Raw genomic sequence first — 15,735 nt, 5'->3', positions numbered from 1 at the left:
ACTTCACTCTGTATGACAGACTCTAGGTCCATCCACCTCTCACAAATAACTCAATTTCATTTCTTTTTTATAGCTAAGTAATATTCCATTGTATATACGTGCCACATCTTCTTTATGCATTCATCTGTCGATGGACAGTTAGGTTGCTTGCATGTCCTGGCTATTGTAGATAGTGCTGCAATGAACATTGTGGTACATGTCTCTTTTTGAATTACAGTTTTCTCAGGGTATGTGCCCAGTAGTGGGATTGCTGGGTCATAGGGTAGTTCTATTTTTAGTTTTTTAAGGAACCTCCATACTGTTCTCCATAGTGGCTGTATCAATTTACATTCCTACCAACAGTGCAGGACAGTTCCCTTTTCTCCACACCCTCTCCAGCATTTATTGTTTGTAGATTTTTTGATGATGGGCATTCTGACCCATGTGAGGTGATACCTCATTGTGGTTTTGATTTGCATTTCTCTAATGACTAGTGATGTTGAGCATCCTTTCATGTGTTTGTTGGCCATCTGTATGTCTTCTTTGGAGAAATGTCTATTTAGGTCTTCTGCCCATATTTGCATTGGGTTGTTTGTTTTTTTTTATGTTGAGCTGCATGAGCTGCTTGTATATTTTGAAGATTAACCCTTTGTCAGTTGCTTCATTTGCAAATAATTTCTCCCATTCTGAGGGTTGTCTTTTTGTCTTATTTATGGTTTCCTTTGCTGTGCATAAGCTTTTAAGTTTCATTAGGTCCCATTTGTTTATTTTTGTTTTTATTTCCATTTCTCTAGGAGGTGGGTCAGAAAGGATCTTGCTGTGATTTATGTAAAAGAGTGTTCTGCCTATGTTTTCCTCCTAGAGTTTTATAGTGTCTGGCCTTACATTTAGTTCTTTAATCCACTTTGAGTTTATTTTTGTGTATGATGTTAGAGGGAATGTTCTAATTTCATTTTTTTACATGTAGCTGTCCCATTTTCCCAGCACCACTTATTGAAGAGGCTGTCTTTTCTCCATTGTATATTCTTGCCTCCTTTATCAAAGATAAGGTGACCATATGTGCGTGGGTTTATCTCTGGGCTTTCTATCCTGTCCCATTGATCTATATTTCTGTTTTTGTGCCAGTACCATACTGTCTTGATTACTGTAGCTTTGTAGTATAGTTTGAAGTCAGGAAGCCTGATTCTTCCAGCTCCATTTTTCTCTCTCCAGATTGCTTTGGCTATTCGGGGACTTTTGTGTTTCCATACAAATTGTAAAAAATTTTGTTCTAGTTCTGTGAAAAATGCCATTGGTAGTTGATAGGGATTGCATTGAATCTGTAGACTGCTTTGGGTAGTATAGTCATTTTCCAATATTGATTCTTCCAATCCAAGAACATGGTATATCTCTCCATCTGTTTGTATCGTCTGATTTCTTTCATCAGAGTCTTACAGTTTCCCGCATACAGGTCTTTTGTCTCCTTAGCTAGATTTATTCCTAGGTATTTTATTCTTTTTGTTGCAGTGGTAAATGGGAGTGTTTCCTTAATTTCTCTTTCAGATTTTTCATCGATAGTGTATAGGAATGCAAGAGATTTCAGTGCATTAATTTTGTATCCTGCTACATTACCAGATTCATTGATTAGCTCTGGTAGCTTTCTGGTAGCATCTTTAGGATACTCTATGTATAATATCATGTCATCTGCGAACAGTGACAGTTTTACTTTTTTCTGATTTGTATTCCTTTTATTTCTTTTTCTTCTCTGATTGCTGTGGCTAAAACTTGCAAAACTATGTTGAATAATGGTGGTGAGAGTGGGCAACCTTGTCTTGTTCCTGATCTTAGAGGAAATGCTTTCAGTTTTTCACCATTGACAATGATGTTGGCTGTGAGTTTGTCATATATGGCCTTTATTAATTTGAGGTAGGTTCCCTCTATGCCCACTTTCTGGAGAGTTTTTATCATAAATGGGTGTTGAATTTTGTCAAAAGCTTTTTCTGCATGTGTTGAAATTATCATATGTTTTTTCTTCTTCAATTTGTTAATATGGTGGATCACATTGACTGATTTGCATATATTGAAGAATCCTTGCATTCCTGGGATAAACCCCACTTGATCATGGTGTATGATCTTTTTAATGTGTTGTTAGATTTTGTTCACCAGTATTTTGTTGAGGATTTTTGCATCTATGGTCATCAGTGCTATTGTCCTGTGGTTTTCCTTTTTTGTGACATCTTTGTCTGGCTTTGATATCAGGGTGATGGTGGCTTTGTAGAATGAGTTTGGTAGTGTTCCTCCCTCTGCTATATTTTGGAAGAGTTTGAGAAGGATAGTTAGCTCTTCTCTAAACGTTTGATAGAATTCACCTGTGAAGCCATCTGGTCCTGGGCTTTTGTTTTTTGGAAGGTTTTTAATCACAGTCTCAATTTCAGTGCTTGTGATTGGTCTGTTCAAATTTTCTATTTCTGCCTGGTTCAGTCTTGGAAGGTTGTGCTTTTCTAAGAATTTGTCCATTTCTTCCAGGTTGCCCATTTTATTGGCATAGTGTTGCCCGTAGTAATCTCCCATGATTCTTTGTATTTCTGCAGTGTCAGTTGTTACTTCTCCTTTTCCATTTCTAATTCTGTAGATTTGAGTCTTCTCCCTTTTTTTTCTTGATGAGTCTGGCTAATGGTTTATCAATTTTGTTTATCTTCTCAAAGAACCAGATTTTAGTTTTATTGATCTTTGCTATTGTTTCCTTCATTTCTTTTTCATTTGTTTCTGATCTGATCTTATGATTTCTTTCCTTCTGCTAACTTTGGGGTTTTTTTGTTCTTCTTGCTCTAATTGGTTTAGGTGGAAGGTTAGGTTGTTTATTTGAGATATTTCTGGTTCTTGAGGTAGGACTGTATTGCTATAAACTTCCCTCTTAGAACTGCTTTTGCTGAATCCCATAGGTTTTGGGTTGTCGTGTTTTCATTGTCATTTATTTCTAGGTATTTTTTGACTTCCTCTTTGATTTCTTCACTGACCTCTTGGTTATTTAGTAACATATTGTTCAGCCTCTATGTGGTTGTATTTTTTTACAGTTTTTTTCCCCTGTAATTGGTATCTAGTCTCGTAGCATTGTGGTCAGGAATTTTCAATTTTCTTAAATTTACCAAGGCTTGACTTGTGACCCAAGATACAGTGTATCGTGGACAGTGTTCCATGAGCACTTGAGAGGAAAGTGTATTCTGTTGTTTTGGGATGGAATGTCCTATAAATATCAGTTAAGTCCATCTGGTCTAATGTATCATTTAAAGCTTGTGTTTCCTTATTTATTTTCATTTTGGATGATCTGTCCATTGGTGAAAGTGGGGTGTTAAAGTCCCCTACTATGATTGTGTTACTGTCAATTTCCCCTTTTATGGCTGTTAGCATTTGCCGTATGCATTGAGGTGCTCCTATGTTGGGTGCATATTTACAATTGTTATATCTTCTTCTTGGATTGATCCCGTGATCATTAGGTAGTGTCCTTCTTTTTCTCTTGTTATAGTCCTTATTTTAAAGGCTACTTTGTCTGTTATGAGTATTGCTACTCCAGCTTTCTTTGGATTTCCATTTGCATGAATATCTTTTTCCATCCCCTCACTTTCAGTCTGTATGTGTCCCTAGGTCTGAAGTGGGTCTCTTGTAGACAGCATATATACAGGTCTTGTTTTTGTATCCATTCAGCCAGTCTGTGTCTTTTGATTGGAGCATTTAATCCATGTACATTTAAGGTAATTATCGATATGTATGTTCTATTACCATTTTCTTAATTGTTTTGGCTTTGTTTTTGTATGTCTTTTCCTTCTCTTGTGTTTCTTGCTTAGAGAAGTTCCTTTAGCATTTGTTGTAAAACTGGTTTGGTGGTGTTGAATTCTCTTAACTTTTGCTTGTCTGTAAATATTTTAACTTCTCTATTGAATCTGAATGAGATCCTTGCTGGGTAGAGTAATCTTGGTTGTAGGTTTTTCCCTTTCATCACTTTAAATATGGCCTGCCACTCCCTTCTGGCTTGCAGTTTCTGCTGATAGGTCAGCTGTTAACCTTATGGGGATTCCCTTGTATGTTGTTTGTTGCTTTTCCCTTGCTGCTTTTAATATTTTTTCTTTGTGTTTAATTTTTGATAGTTTGATTAATATGTGTCTTGGCGTGTTTCTCCTTGGATTTATCCTGTATGGGACTCTCTGTGCTTCCTGGACTTGATTGACTATGTCCTTTCCCATATTAGGAAAGTTTTCAACTATAATCTCTTCAAATATTTCCTCAGTCCCTTTCTTTTTCTCTTCTTCTGGGACCCCTATAATTCAAATGCTGGTGCATTTAATGTTGTCCCAGACGTCTCTGAGGCTGTCCTCAATTCTTTTCATTCTTTTTTCTTTATTCTGCTCTGTGGCAGTTATTTTCACTATTTTACCTTCCAGGTCATTTATCCGTTCTTCTGCCTCAGTTATTCTGCTATTGATTCCTTCTAGAGAATTTTTAATTTCATTTATTCTGTTGTTCATCATTGTTTGTTTGCTCTTTAGTTCTTCTACATCCTTGTTAAACATTTCTTGTATTTTCTCCATTCTACTTCCGAGATATTGATCATGTTTACTATCATTACTCTGAATCCTTTTTTAGGTAGACTGCTTATTTCCTCTTCATTTGTTTGGTCTGGTGGGTTTTTACCTTTCTCCTTCATCTGCTGCATATTTCTCTGTCTTCTCATTTTGTTTAACTTGCTGTGTTTGGTTCCCCTTTTCACAGGCTGTAAGTTTGTAGTTCCCTTTTTTTTTTTTTTTTTTTTTTGACGTCTACCCCAGTGAGTGAGGTTTGTTCAGTGGCTTGTGTAGGCTTCCTGGTGGAGGGGGCTGGTGCCTGTGCTCTGGTGGGTTGGGCTGAATGTTGTCCTTCTGGTGGTTGGGGCTGCATCCGGTGGTGTGTTTTGGGGTGTCTGTGAACTTAGTATGACTTCCAGCAGCCTCTCTGCTAATAGGTGAAGTTGTGTTCCTGTCTTGCTAGTTGTTTGGCATGGGGTATCCAGCACGGGAGCTTGCTGGCTGTTGGGTGGAGCTGGGTCTTAGTGTTGAGATAGAGATCTCTGTAAAAGCTCTCACTGATTGATATTACTTGGGGCTAGGAGATCTCTGGTGGTCCAGTGTCCTGGACTCGGCTCTTCCACCTCAGAGGCTCAGGCCCGACACCTGGCCAGAGGACAAAGACCCTGCCAGCCACATGGCTCAGAAGAAAAGAAAGAAAGAAAGAAAAAACCGAACAGATATAATCCCAAACAAAATGGTAAAAGCAAAGCTAAACAGACAAAAATCACACAAAGAAACACACACACACACTCATAAAAAGAGAAAACAAACAAACAAACAAAAAAAACCCAGACAGAACCCTAGGACAAATGGTAAAAGCAAACCTAAACAGACAAAGTCACACAAAGAAACATACACATACACACTCACAAAAAGAGAAAAAGGGAAAAATATAATAATAATAATAAATTTTTTAAATAAGGAAGAGAGCAACCAAACCAATAAACAAACCCAGCAGTGATAACAAGCACTAAAAACTGAACTAAGATAAACATAAAACCAAAAACAAATCAGATGCAGAAAGCAAACCCCAAGTCTACAGTTGCTCCCAAAGTCCACCGCCTCAATTTTGGGAACATTCGTTGTCTATTCAAGTATTGCACAGATGCAAGTTTTATCAAGTTGATTGTGGGGATTTAATCTGCTGCTCCTGAGGCTGCTGGGAGAAATTTCCCTTTCTCTTCTTTTTTGCACAGCTCCTGGGGTTCAGCTTTGGTTTTAGCCCTGCCTCTGAGTGTAAGTTGCCCTCAGGCATCTTTTCCCCACCCAGACAGGAGGGGGTTAAAGCAGCAGCTGATTGAGGCTCTCTTGCTCACTCAGGCTGGGGAGAGGGAGGGGTATGGTAGTCATAATTGGAATGCAGGGTGAGCCTGCAGTGGCAGAGGCTGGCATGACATTGCAACAGCCTGAGGTGCTCCGTATGTTTTCCCAGGGAAGTTGTCCCTGGATCATGCCCATCTCTGGAGTTCACCTAGGCAGTGCTCTGCCTTCTGTGGGCACACCGAACAGGAATCCCCTCTCCTCACGCACCCCAAAACAATAGTCTCTTGCCTCTCTGGCAGGTCCAGACTTTTTTCTTGACTCCCTCCTGTCTAGCCCCCTTCAGGCTATCTTCACACAGCCAATCCGGTCCTCTCCTTGGAATCTGACCTCTAAGGTGCAAGTCTCAGTTCCCAGCCCCCACCCACCCCAGCGGGTGAGCAGACAAGTGTCTCAGGTTGGTGAGTGCTGGTCAGCACTGATCCTCTGTGCGGGAATCTCTCTGCTTTGTCCTCTGCAGCCCTGTTGCTGCACTCTCCTCCGTGGCTCCGAATCATTCCCCCGCCATCCACCCCCCGTCCCCGCCAGTGAAGGGGCTCCATAGTGTGTGGAAACTTTTCCTCCTTCACAGCTCCCTCCCAGAGGTGCGGGTCCTATCCCTATTCTATTATCTCTGTTTATTCTTTTTTCTCTTGTCCTACCCAGGTACGTGGGGATTTTCTTGCCTTTTGGGAAGTCTGAAGTCTTCTGCCAGCATTCAGTAGGTGTTCTGTAGGAGTTGTTCCACATGTAGATGTATTTTTGATGTATTTGTGGGGAGTAATGTAATCTCCACGTCTTATTCCTCCACCTTCTTGAAGGTGTCTCAGCACTCCTAAGATAGTTTCTTACTTTTTAATTCTTTTTTTTTGCTGCATCAGGTCTTAGTTGTGGCACGCGGGCTTCTCTCTAGTTGTGGCATGAGGGTTTTCTCTCTCTAGTTGTGGTGTGCAGGCTCCAGAGCACGTAGGCTCTGTAGTTGTGGCATGCAGTCTCTGTAGATGTGGTGCATGGGCTTAGTTGCAGGATGTGGGATCTTAGTTCTCCAACAGGGATCAAACCCGCCTCCCCTGCATTGGAAGGTGGATTCTTTACCACTGGACCACTGGGGAAGTCCCTAATAGTTGTAAGAGTATAGAAACATTCCTTCATTGGTAGTGTTAAATGTGTAAATTTTAGCTTTCATGTGAAACCTTTTAAAACAATTTTCTGAAAATGTTGAAAAGCTACTAGCCAGGATCACGTTTTCCTTTTTAAAAATTTAAGTGCATATGTAGAGTTAGGAAGCTATTGTACATTTATGATTTAATAAAATAAATGAAAAAATGCCTCTTGAATTCCAGCCAAAATAGAATTAGCCCCCTTCCTCCCAGGTTCTTCCTCTTACCACTAAAAAACTCTGGACATAACACAACAAAAAAGCATAGGCAGAATCTGAATGTGGAAGGAAGAAGGAAGACTGTGAATGGGCCATGGGATTTGAGGATCCAGACAGTAGTGGATTCTCTATGTTTCTGTTGCCTCTTATATATACTGGACAGGGTGCTGAAGAAGCCTCCAACCAGGAACAGCCCAACAGGCATGGATTAAAAAAAACCCTCCAAGAGCAAGAAAATGTTGTTCTCCCTAGCCAAAAGACCAGGAAAAGATTTGGCTACCATCAGATAACCTTTTCCACAATACTCACCCTACTCTACCCAAACATCAGTGAAAAAAACCTCATCCTGCTCCATAGTTTCATAGAGCCAAGCAGAGAGCTGATCTTCCACCTTATCATCCCCCACTCTGCAAGTAGCCCTCCAAGTCCAAATGGTGTCAGTAGGCTGATGGAGAGTTGATCTTCCAACCTCCACTATGTGGAAACATTCAATGCACCAATTCCCCCCACTTTCTTACCCTTACCCCTAGAGTAGTGTCAGTGGAGTCCTACAGCAATTTGAACCTCCTCCCCACCTGGCAGTAACAAAACTTAATGAGAAGATTCAATATGAGACTAGTCACACTACACTAATATCACCACCACCACCCCTCCACCCAATCAGCAAGGCCCACACCCATATCCAGCATCCAGACTGAACAAAGCAATGCAATTCTGACCCAGTGAGCATTCCACTCTCCCTCACGCCCCCCCCCCACTGGTGTCAGCAGAGCCCAAGAGGGAGCTAAACCTCCACCCCCACCTGCCATCAATGAGATTGAACAGTCAGAATGAAGCACAGCTAGTAAGCAATTCACTCACCCTAACCTCCCATGAAGAGGACCCCTTGGGAACTGGAACCATCACCCTAGGTGGCATTATTAAGGCAGAACAAGGTGGTGCTGGGGAGGGTAGTCATCACTCTGCTTCACTCCTCTCCTGGTACCAGGGGGCCAAGTGGGAAGGTGAGTTTCCCTTACCCTGTGATTAATGAGGTAAAGTAAGGTGGTAGGTGGTGGGACTAACTAGCACTTTGCTTGCCCCCCTTTCTCCAGGTGTCAGTGGTGCCAGCCAAGAGCTGAGCTAACACTTTCACTCAGAGGCAATAAGTAGATATGAGTTGGTGACCCCCTTTGGCTAGAAAGGTGTCAGCAGGGAAAAGGGGGAGCTGAACTTTTACCTATCCGTTGCAATGGCACAATGTAAGTGCTCCATTTTTGCCAGGATAGTGTTTCTGGGGCCCAGTGGGAAGCTGAACAGCTACACTCAGCTGGTCCTCATTCTAAACCCCAACTCCTAAAAGAAAAAGAAGGTAGTATCCAGAGTCTCTAATCTAATATCAATTACCCAAAATGGCAAGATAACCAAACCCCAGAATGAATCAGATAATGGAATTTATGACAAGAATTTTAAAGCAGAGATTATAAAAATGCTTTAACAAGCAAGTACAAAGTCTTTTGAAAAAAAAGAAAAAATAGAAAATCTAAGTTATGAGGTAATTTATTTTTAAAAAGCAAATGAAAATTATATAACTGAAAAATATAATAACCAATACATGCACACACACACAAGAAAATGTTTGACTGAATGAGCTTGCTAGAGTCTTCATCTGCACCATCAGCTCTCCTGGGTCTTAAACCTGCTGGCCCCCACTGCAGATTTTGGACTTTCCAGCTTCCATAATTGCACGAGCCAATTTCTCATGATAAATCTCAATAGCTCTCCCTCCCTCCCTCCCTCTCCCTCTCCCTCTCCTCCCTCTCCATTTCCCTCTCCCTTTCCCCCTCTCTCGATAGATAGGTAGATAGATACATACATAGATAGATAGATTCCTCTCCTATTGATTCTGTTTCTCTGGAGAACCCTGACTAATACAGTATGGTATATGGATTATATCCCCATAAAGCTGTTATGAAATAAGTGATAGAACTGGTAGAGGTAAAAGAGGGTAGAATCAGTGAAATAGAGGGCAGATCAACAGAATTTACCCAATGTGAGCAATGGGAAGAAAATAGACTAAAGCAAAGAACAGTCTCAGGAAACTATAAGAAAACAAAAGAACTTTTTCATATTCATGTATTAAAATTCCCAAAGAGAGTCTGACTAGAAAGTATTTGAAGAAATTTCCAAGAATTTGACTATGTTCACGTTATCTATTTTATGTTATTGATTTAGAGTTTGATTGAGTTGTAGTCAGAAAACTTACTCTGTATTTCAATTATTTTGAATTTGCTAGAATATTATCTACCTTGATATATTTCTGTGAGTACTTTTTTTAAGTACAGGAAGTCCCCTTCATATGAATGAGTTCCATTCCGAGAGTGCGTTCGTAAGTCCAATTTGTTCATAAGTCCAACAAAGTTAGCCTAGGTACCCAACTAACACAATTGGCTACATATTACTGTACTGTAATAGGTTTATAATACTTTTCACACAAAAAATAAAACATTTTAAATCTTACAGTATAGTAAGATTAAAAGTACAGTAGTAATAAGAGCTGGCATAAAGGGGCTGGCATCAAGTGAACAGGCAAGAAGATTTAATGACTGGAGGAGGGAGAGGAGGTGGGAGATGGTAGAACAGAAGGATCATCAGCAATAGGAGATGGAGGGCAAGCTGCAATTTCACTCACACCCGACATTGATGGAACGCATGTTTGTATCTTTGAAAATTCGCAACTTGAAGGTTCATATGTAGGGGACTTACCTTATGTATTCTTCGGCTGTTGGATAGAGTGTTCTGTAAATGATGATTAGGCCTTGCTGGTTGATGATTTTCTGTATGTCAATTGCTGAGAGATAGGTGTGAAGCATCCAACAATAATTGTGCATTAGTCTACTTCTCCTTTTACCTCCATCAGTTGTTTCACACACCCCCCACACCAACATATTCATAATAAATAAGGAAGAAATAACCATGTCAATTATGTTTCTGTAACTTTGCAACTGGTATTTATAACTACCTTCTTCCACTACCCACTCCATATTCCCTTTCCTCTCCATGAGCACCTCAGCTGTTCATGGTTCTTTACCTGGTAGAGTGACCCAAAACTTCATTCCTGGAGGGTTTGGCCAGTAGTAGTGCTGCCTAGGTGATGTTGTTGTAGTTTTCCATTGACATTAGTCACAGGGCATGGCAATACTAAGAGACCCTAAGAAATCTCCTGTATTCCAGACATACTCACTTACCTCCATTGTGGAGTAACAGTTCAATTTCTTCTGACAGTCAGGGTCAATCACCCCAGCCAGCATAGTAACTCCCTTCTTTGTCTCTTGATTTAGAGGCATGAGGAGTCCAAAATGGCCAGATGGCTGTCTTAATTTCACTGCATCTCCTGGTGGAATCATTTATTCCTTTGGAACAAAGACCTCTAAGCCAGCAGAGAATAAGGTTGTGGGAACAGTGGGTCGCTAAGGGTAATAGTGAGTGCTGCCACTCCCGATTCCACCCAATTCCTGGACCTATGAATCCTGACTATGGAAGAAACAGCACCATACATTGGATACTGATTCAGAGCATATACAGCTTCCTGGAGAATCTTGTCTCACTGCTATAAGGTTTTGCCACTTGAATGGGGATTTGGTGTGAAGCACCACCCCTGCATCTTTCCAGTCCTTGATGGTTGCACTAACCTCTCCAATCCCTCCAGGAATGTAGCACTGTTACCCCAAAACTGGGTTCACTTCTTGGTGGGTGTCAAGCCAAAAGACACACCAAACCGAAGATCAGAAGAAGGAAGGATTTATTACTTGCAGCAAGTAAGGAGAACACCAGGAATCTTTCCCAAAGTGGTGTGTTCCTGAACAGCAAAACTGGGGAAGTTTTAAGCTGAGTGTATATGTATATTCATGCAGGGGCTTAAGCAGTAGGCAGAGTCCAAGCTTTAGTTGATTGAAGTCATGAGGGTCAGAAAAAAATCAACATCATCATCCCTTAGGTTCCATTTGATCTGGTGTTTGAGTGCTTCAGGCTAAGTTTACCATTGAAATCCAACTGGGAGTCTTTACAACTGATATATTATCTTTGCTATTGCTATTTCTCTTGCCTGATAACAGAATGTTCCTTCATTCTTTTGTTCCTTTAAGAGTATTAATTACTGAGACCTGTTCAAGGGCAAGCATTGTGGTCAAGCTTAGATCACAAAATGGCTTAGGCCAAAAATGGCTTCTCTTATGTCAAGAAAGCCATGCCTGTTCTCTTTCTCTGGGGACCCCTACCCTATTTGCTTACAGTACTACTTTTACTTTACTATTTTTCTAGGTTGGGGCAGTTGTAATTGGCTTCTACTTGGTCTTTCCCATGATGGTAGCCCTTATTCCATAGGTCAGGTAATCAATGTAGGAATTCCTCCAGTTATTGAGTAAATCTATTCCAATTATGCATTCTAGAACAGAGGAAATAACCAGAGGATGGGTTTTGGTGCCCATTGGTCCTGAGCTAAATCTCCATTCATCATGTGACCTCCATAAGCCCTTACTCTGGTGGACCACAGTGACATTCTGAGTCTCCTGAGTTAGTTCAGAGCCAATGTCCAGTAGTACCCAAAAGGTTTGATTACTCAATTTTCCCCAGTGCACAGAAACCTTGGTAAACGCCATAGGTCCCTTTGGGAAAGGCTGGGAGAATGATTAACATATTAGAGTTTTGGCAATTGACCAGTGTCCTTCCTCAAGCCTCCCCTTCATTCAAGGAGTTCTGGATTGTAAACTGGCTTAAGTCTGGGAATTGATTCAGGGGCTGTGACTCTGTTTTATGAATCAAGTTTGACATTTGTTCACTTGACTTAGAACTTTTCTGCTTATAAAAGTCAAGTAAAAATTTAGTAGGCTTTCTATCTATTTCTAGGAAACTGGCAATCAACTAGCCAATACCATAGGTCTAGAAGCAAAGAAGAGTGGTGGGGGTGGATTCTGAGGAGAACTGGCATTGTCTTGCAAGGCAACTGCCCCAGGAGAGGCTGTTAAAGTTTCCTGAAGGAAGGCAGGGCTAATCTCAGACTGGGGTAGAGAAGGTGCTTCCACTGGCAAAGAAGATTCATCAGAATTTAGGGGCTTCCTCAAAGTCTTTCCACACATCCCCTTTCCAACTTTCAGGATCCCATTCCTTCCCAATCAAAGCCCTTACTTTAACAATAGACATCCTGCAAAGATGGGAGTTCAACTTTCCCTGTAAGTCTTGCAAAATAAGATTCTCAGTTTGATTTTCAGCAATCTTAGCCTGGTGGCTACAGGACATAAGATTCTCTTTCAGGACAGGCATAGAAGTTTTCCGATCACTTATGTGGCACTTGAGCTGGGAATTCAAATCCCTGAGTTCATCCTTTTCTTTCCTCACTTTGTCCATGACATTGGGAGCAACCAGTGAAACCATATCCTGTATCTTACATGTTCAATGCCCATAAGGTAGAAACGAGATGGAAACAAAATGATACACTGAGAACACCAAGCTTGTTTTTTAGAGTACCAGGGAAACCACAGATACAGAAACAAGTTGCTGATAGCCCCTTCCAATGAGCATCTTGAAGAGTGTATGCAGATGCATTGAGGGATTAGGATGACGGACAGTGAACTTTAGACATCACAGGCTGAAAATCCACTGCATGTTACATACATTTGCACATGCAACCCATGAAGAGGCATGAAGGAGGGTCATTGTTGCATCTGCACGGAGGACTCTTGAAACTTACATTGAAACTTACACTTACTTTCCACCAATCATTTCTGAGCCCCCTCCCCCTTCAGCTTCCTACATGCAAGATAAATATCCTGCCCAAAAGCTGACTAGGGAAACAGATCTGAGCATTGCTTCCTGTCTCCTTGCTTGGCCAACCTTCAATAAAGCATTTTTCTTTCTGCAAAGTACTGTTGCCTCGGTATTTTGTCTTTCCATTGTGCAGCCAGCAACTTGCCCACTTGCTCAGTTACACCAGCAAATCTCATTATACTCATTAGTTTGACAAAAATGTTTAAAAGTAGTATATACATTGTCACTCAGATCCTAGGTTCTTATAAGTGTTTGATTAGAAATATCCAATGATGATATTTTATGTATTTCTATTGCCAGAGCACAGTAAGGGCTATCAATGCTCTCTTTACTAACAGAAAGAGTCATCAGTGTCTTTAAATCTTATCAGTTTAGAGAGTCAATTCTAGAAACTTCAGAAACAATTCCAAAAATTCATCTTTAAGATTCTATTCCTAGAGGATTCTGGGAAGATGGCAGAGTAGGAAGGACCAAAAATCTGTCTCCCCACCTAGACAACAATTGCACTGGCAAAATCTAACTAGTGTAACTACTTTGGAACTCTGGAGTCTGTTGAAGGCTCGCAAAGTCCAGTGGAAGGCCTGAATGGTAGATTGCAGTCAACTTCATCAATTTCAGCTCTCAGCACAGTAGCAGCTACCTATCCCCCACCACTGGCCACATGGCATACAGCTGTGCACATGGTCCTGGGGCAGTTTGCACACAACCTGTGGGAGTAAGTGAGCATGGGCAAATAAGGTTCTGACCCCCAAATATTGGGGATCTGTGCTCTGATCACTACAGAGCACAGAGATGCAGACAAAAAGGCAAGCAACCATTGTTGATGTACCTCCCCCACATTGTTGCAAGCCCCTCCGCCTTAAGGGTCAAGTGACTTCCAGGAGAGTTAAAGGGCCAGAATCCTTTTTTTCCCTTTCATTTTTTGCTTTTCTCCTTTGGGAGCCAGACATTAAAGACTAGACTATTCAAAAACAACTGCATATATGAGGAAAATTAGAAAGTGACTGTGCATGCACAATGATAGTGTCAGAAAAGACATAAGAAGATGCCTTAGGCTGATGATCAGTAAAGAGACACTACAACAATTTTAAAAATAATAACAAAAAACAGCAAACCCTGGAGAAGGGAAAGAAGCTGATTTCCAGAGCTACCACATTATTAGATTCAAAGGTCCAGTGTTGAATAGAAAATCTTAAGGCATAGAAAGAAAAAGAAAAGTATAGTCCATTCAAAGGAAAAAAAAGTAATTAAACACAATCTGTCCTGAAAAAGATTTAATGGAATATATATAAGACAAATAATTTAAAATAATGGTCTTAAGAATACTCAAAAAACTAAAGGAAGATGTGAATAAAGTAAAGAAAATGCCATATGAACAAATTGAAAATATCAGTAAAGAGATATAAAACCTGAAAAGAAACCAAAAAGAATTTCTGAAGCTGAAAACTACAATAACTGAAATGAAAAATACACTAGAAGGACTCAAAAGCATATTTGAGCAGGTAGAAGAAAAATCAGTGAAATTGAAGATATGACAGGGGAAATTATCAAGGCTGAGAAGCAAAAGAAAAAAGATTGAAGAAGAGTACAGAGCCTAAGATACCAATGGACACCATTCACCAAAAGCACCAACATATGTATTGTAGGAACCCCAGGAGAAAGAGAGAGAGAGAAAGAGACAGAGAGAATATATGAAGAAATAATGGCTGAAAACTCCCCAAATTTGGCTGAAGACATGAATATAAACATCCAAGAAGCTCAACAAACTCCATGTAAGATGAACTCAAAGAGACCCACCATGAGGCACATTAAATCAAAGTTTCAAAAGCAAAAGACAAAGAGCAAATCCTGAGAGGAGCAAGAGAGAAGTGAATCATCAACATACAAGGGATATTCATTGATATTATCTGCAAATTTCTCATCAAAAGTTTTGGAGGTCAGAAGATAGTGAGTCATTATATTCAGAGTGCTTAAAGAAAAAAACCGTCAACAAAGAATCCTATATCTGGCAAAACTGTCCTTCAAAAGTGAGGGAGAAATCAAGACATTCCCAGATAAACAAAAACTGAGAGAGTTTGTGACCATTGAACCTGCCCTGCAAGAAATGCTCAAGGAAATCCAGCAAGGTGAAACAAAAGGACACTAGACAGTAACTCAAAGCCATAGGGAGAAAAAAAGATCTCAATAAAGGTAAATGCACATACAGTTATAAAAACTAGTATTATTGTAACAATGGTTTGTAACTATACTTTTAGTTTTCTTCATGATTTAAGAGACTACTACATTTAAAGGAAAAAACTGTTATTAATGTAAAAGATAGTATTAAATAACTTTGGTTTGGAACTCCAAATCTAGTTTTTTGCATAGTTTAGGAGACTAATACACTAAAAATAATTATTAATTTAGGTTTTGGGGCACAAAATATATAAAGATGTAATTTTGTGACAACTGAAAGGGATGGTGATGGTGCTGTGAAGAAGCAGAATTTTGTGTGTTATTGAAGTTAAGCTGCTATAAATTCAAGTTAGAAGACTGTAACTTCAGGATGTTAAGTGTAACCTTCCCTGGTAACCACAAAGAAAATGGCCATGGAACATACACAAAAGGAAATTGAGAAGGAATTTAAACCTCTCACTACAAAAAAATCAAGTAAACACAAAAGAAGACAGCAATGCAGGAAATGAGGGGGAAAAAGCTATA

This window comes from Balaenoptera borealis (genome assembly GCF_965194805.1).
Source record: "Balaenoptera borealis genome assembly, chromosome: 8".
Taxonomy (NCBI): Eukaryota; Metazoa; Chordata; class Mammalia; order Artiodactyla; family Balaenopteridae; genus Balaenoptera; species Balaenoptera borealis.
This window is presented reverse-complemented; position numbering follows the sequence as displayed.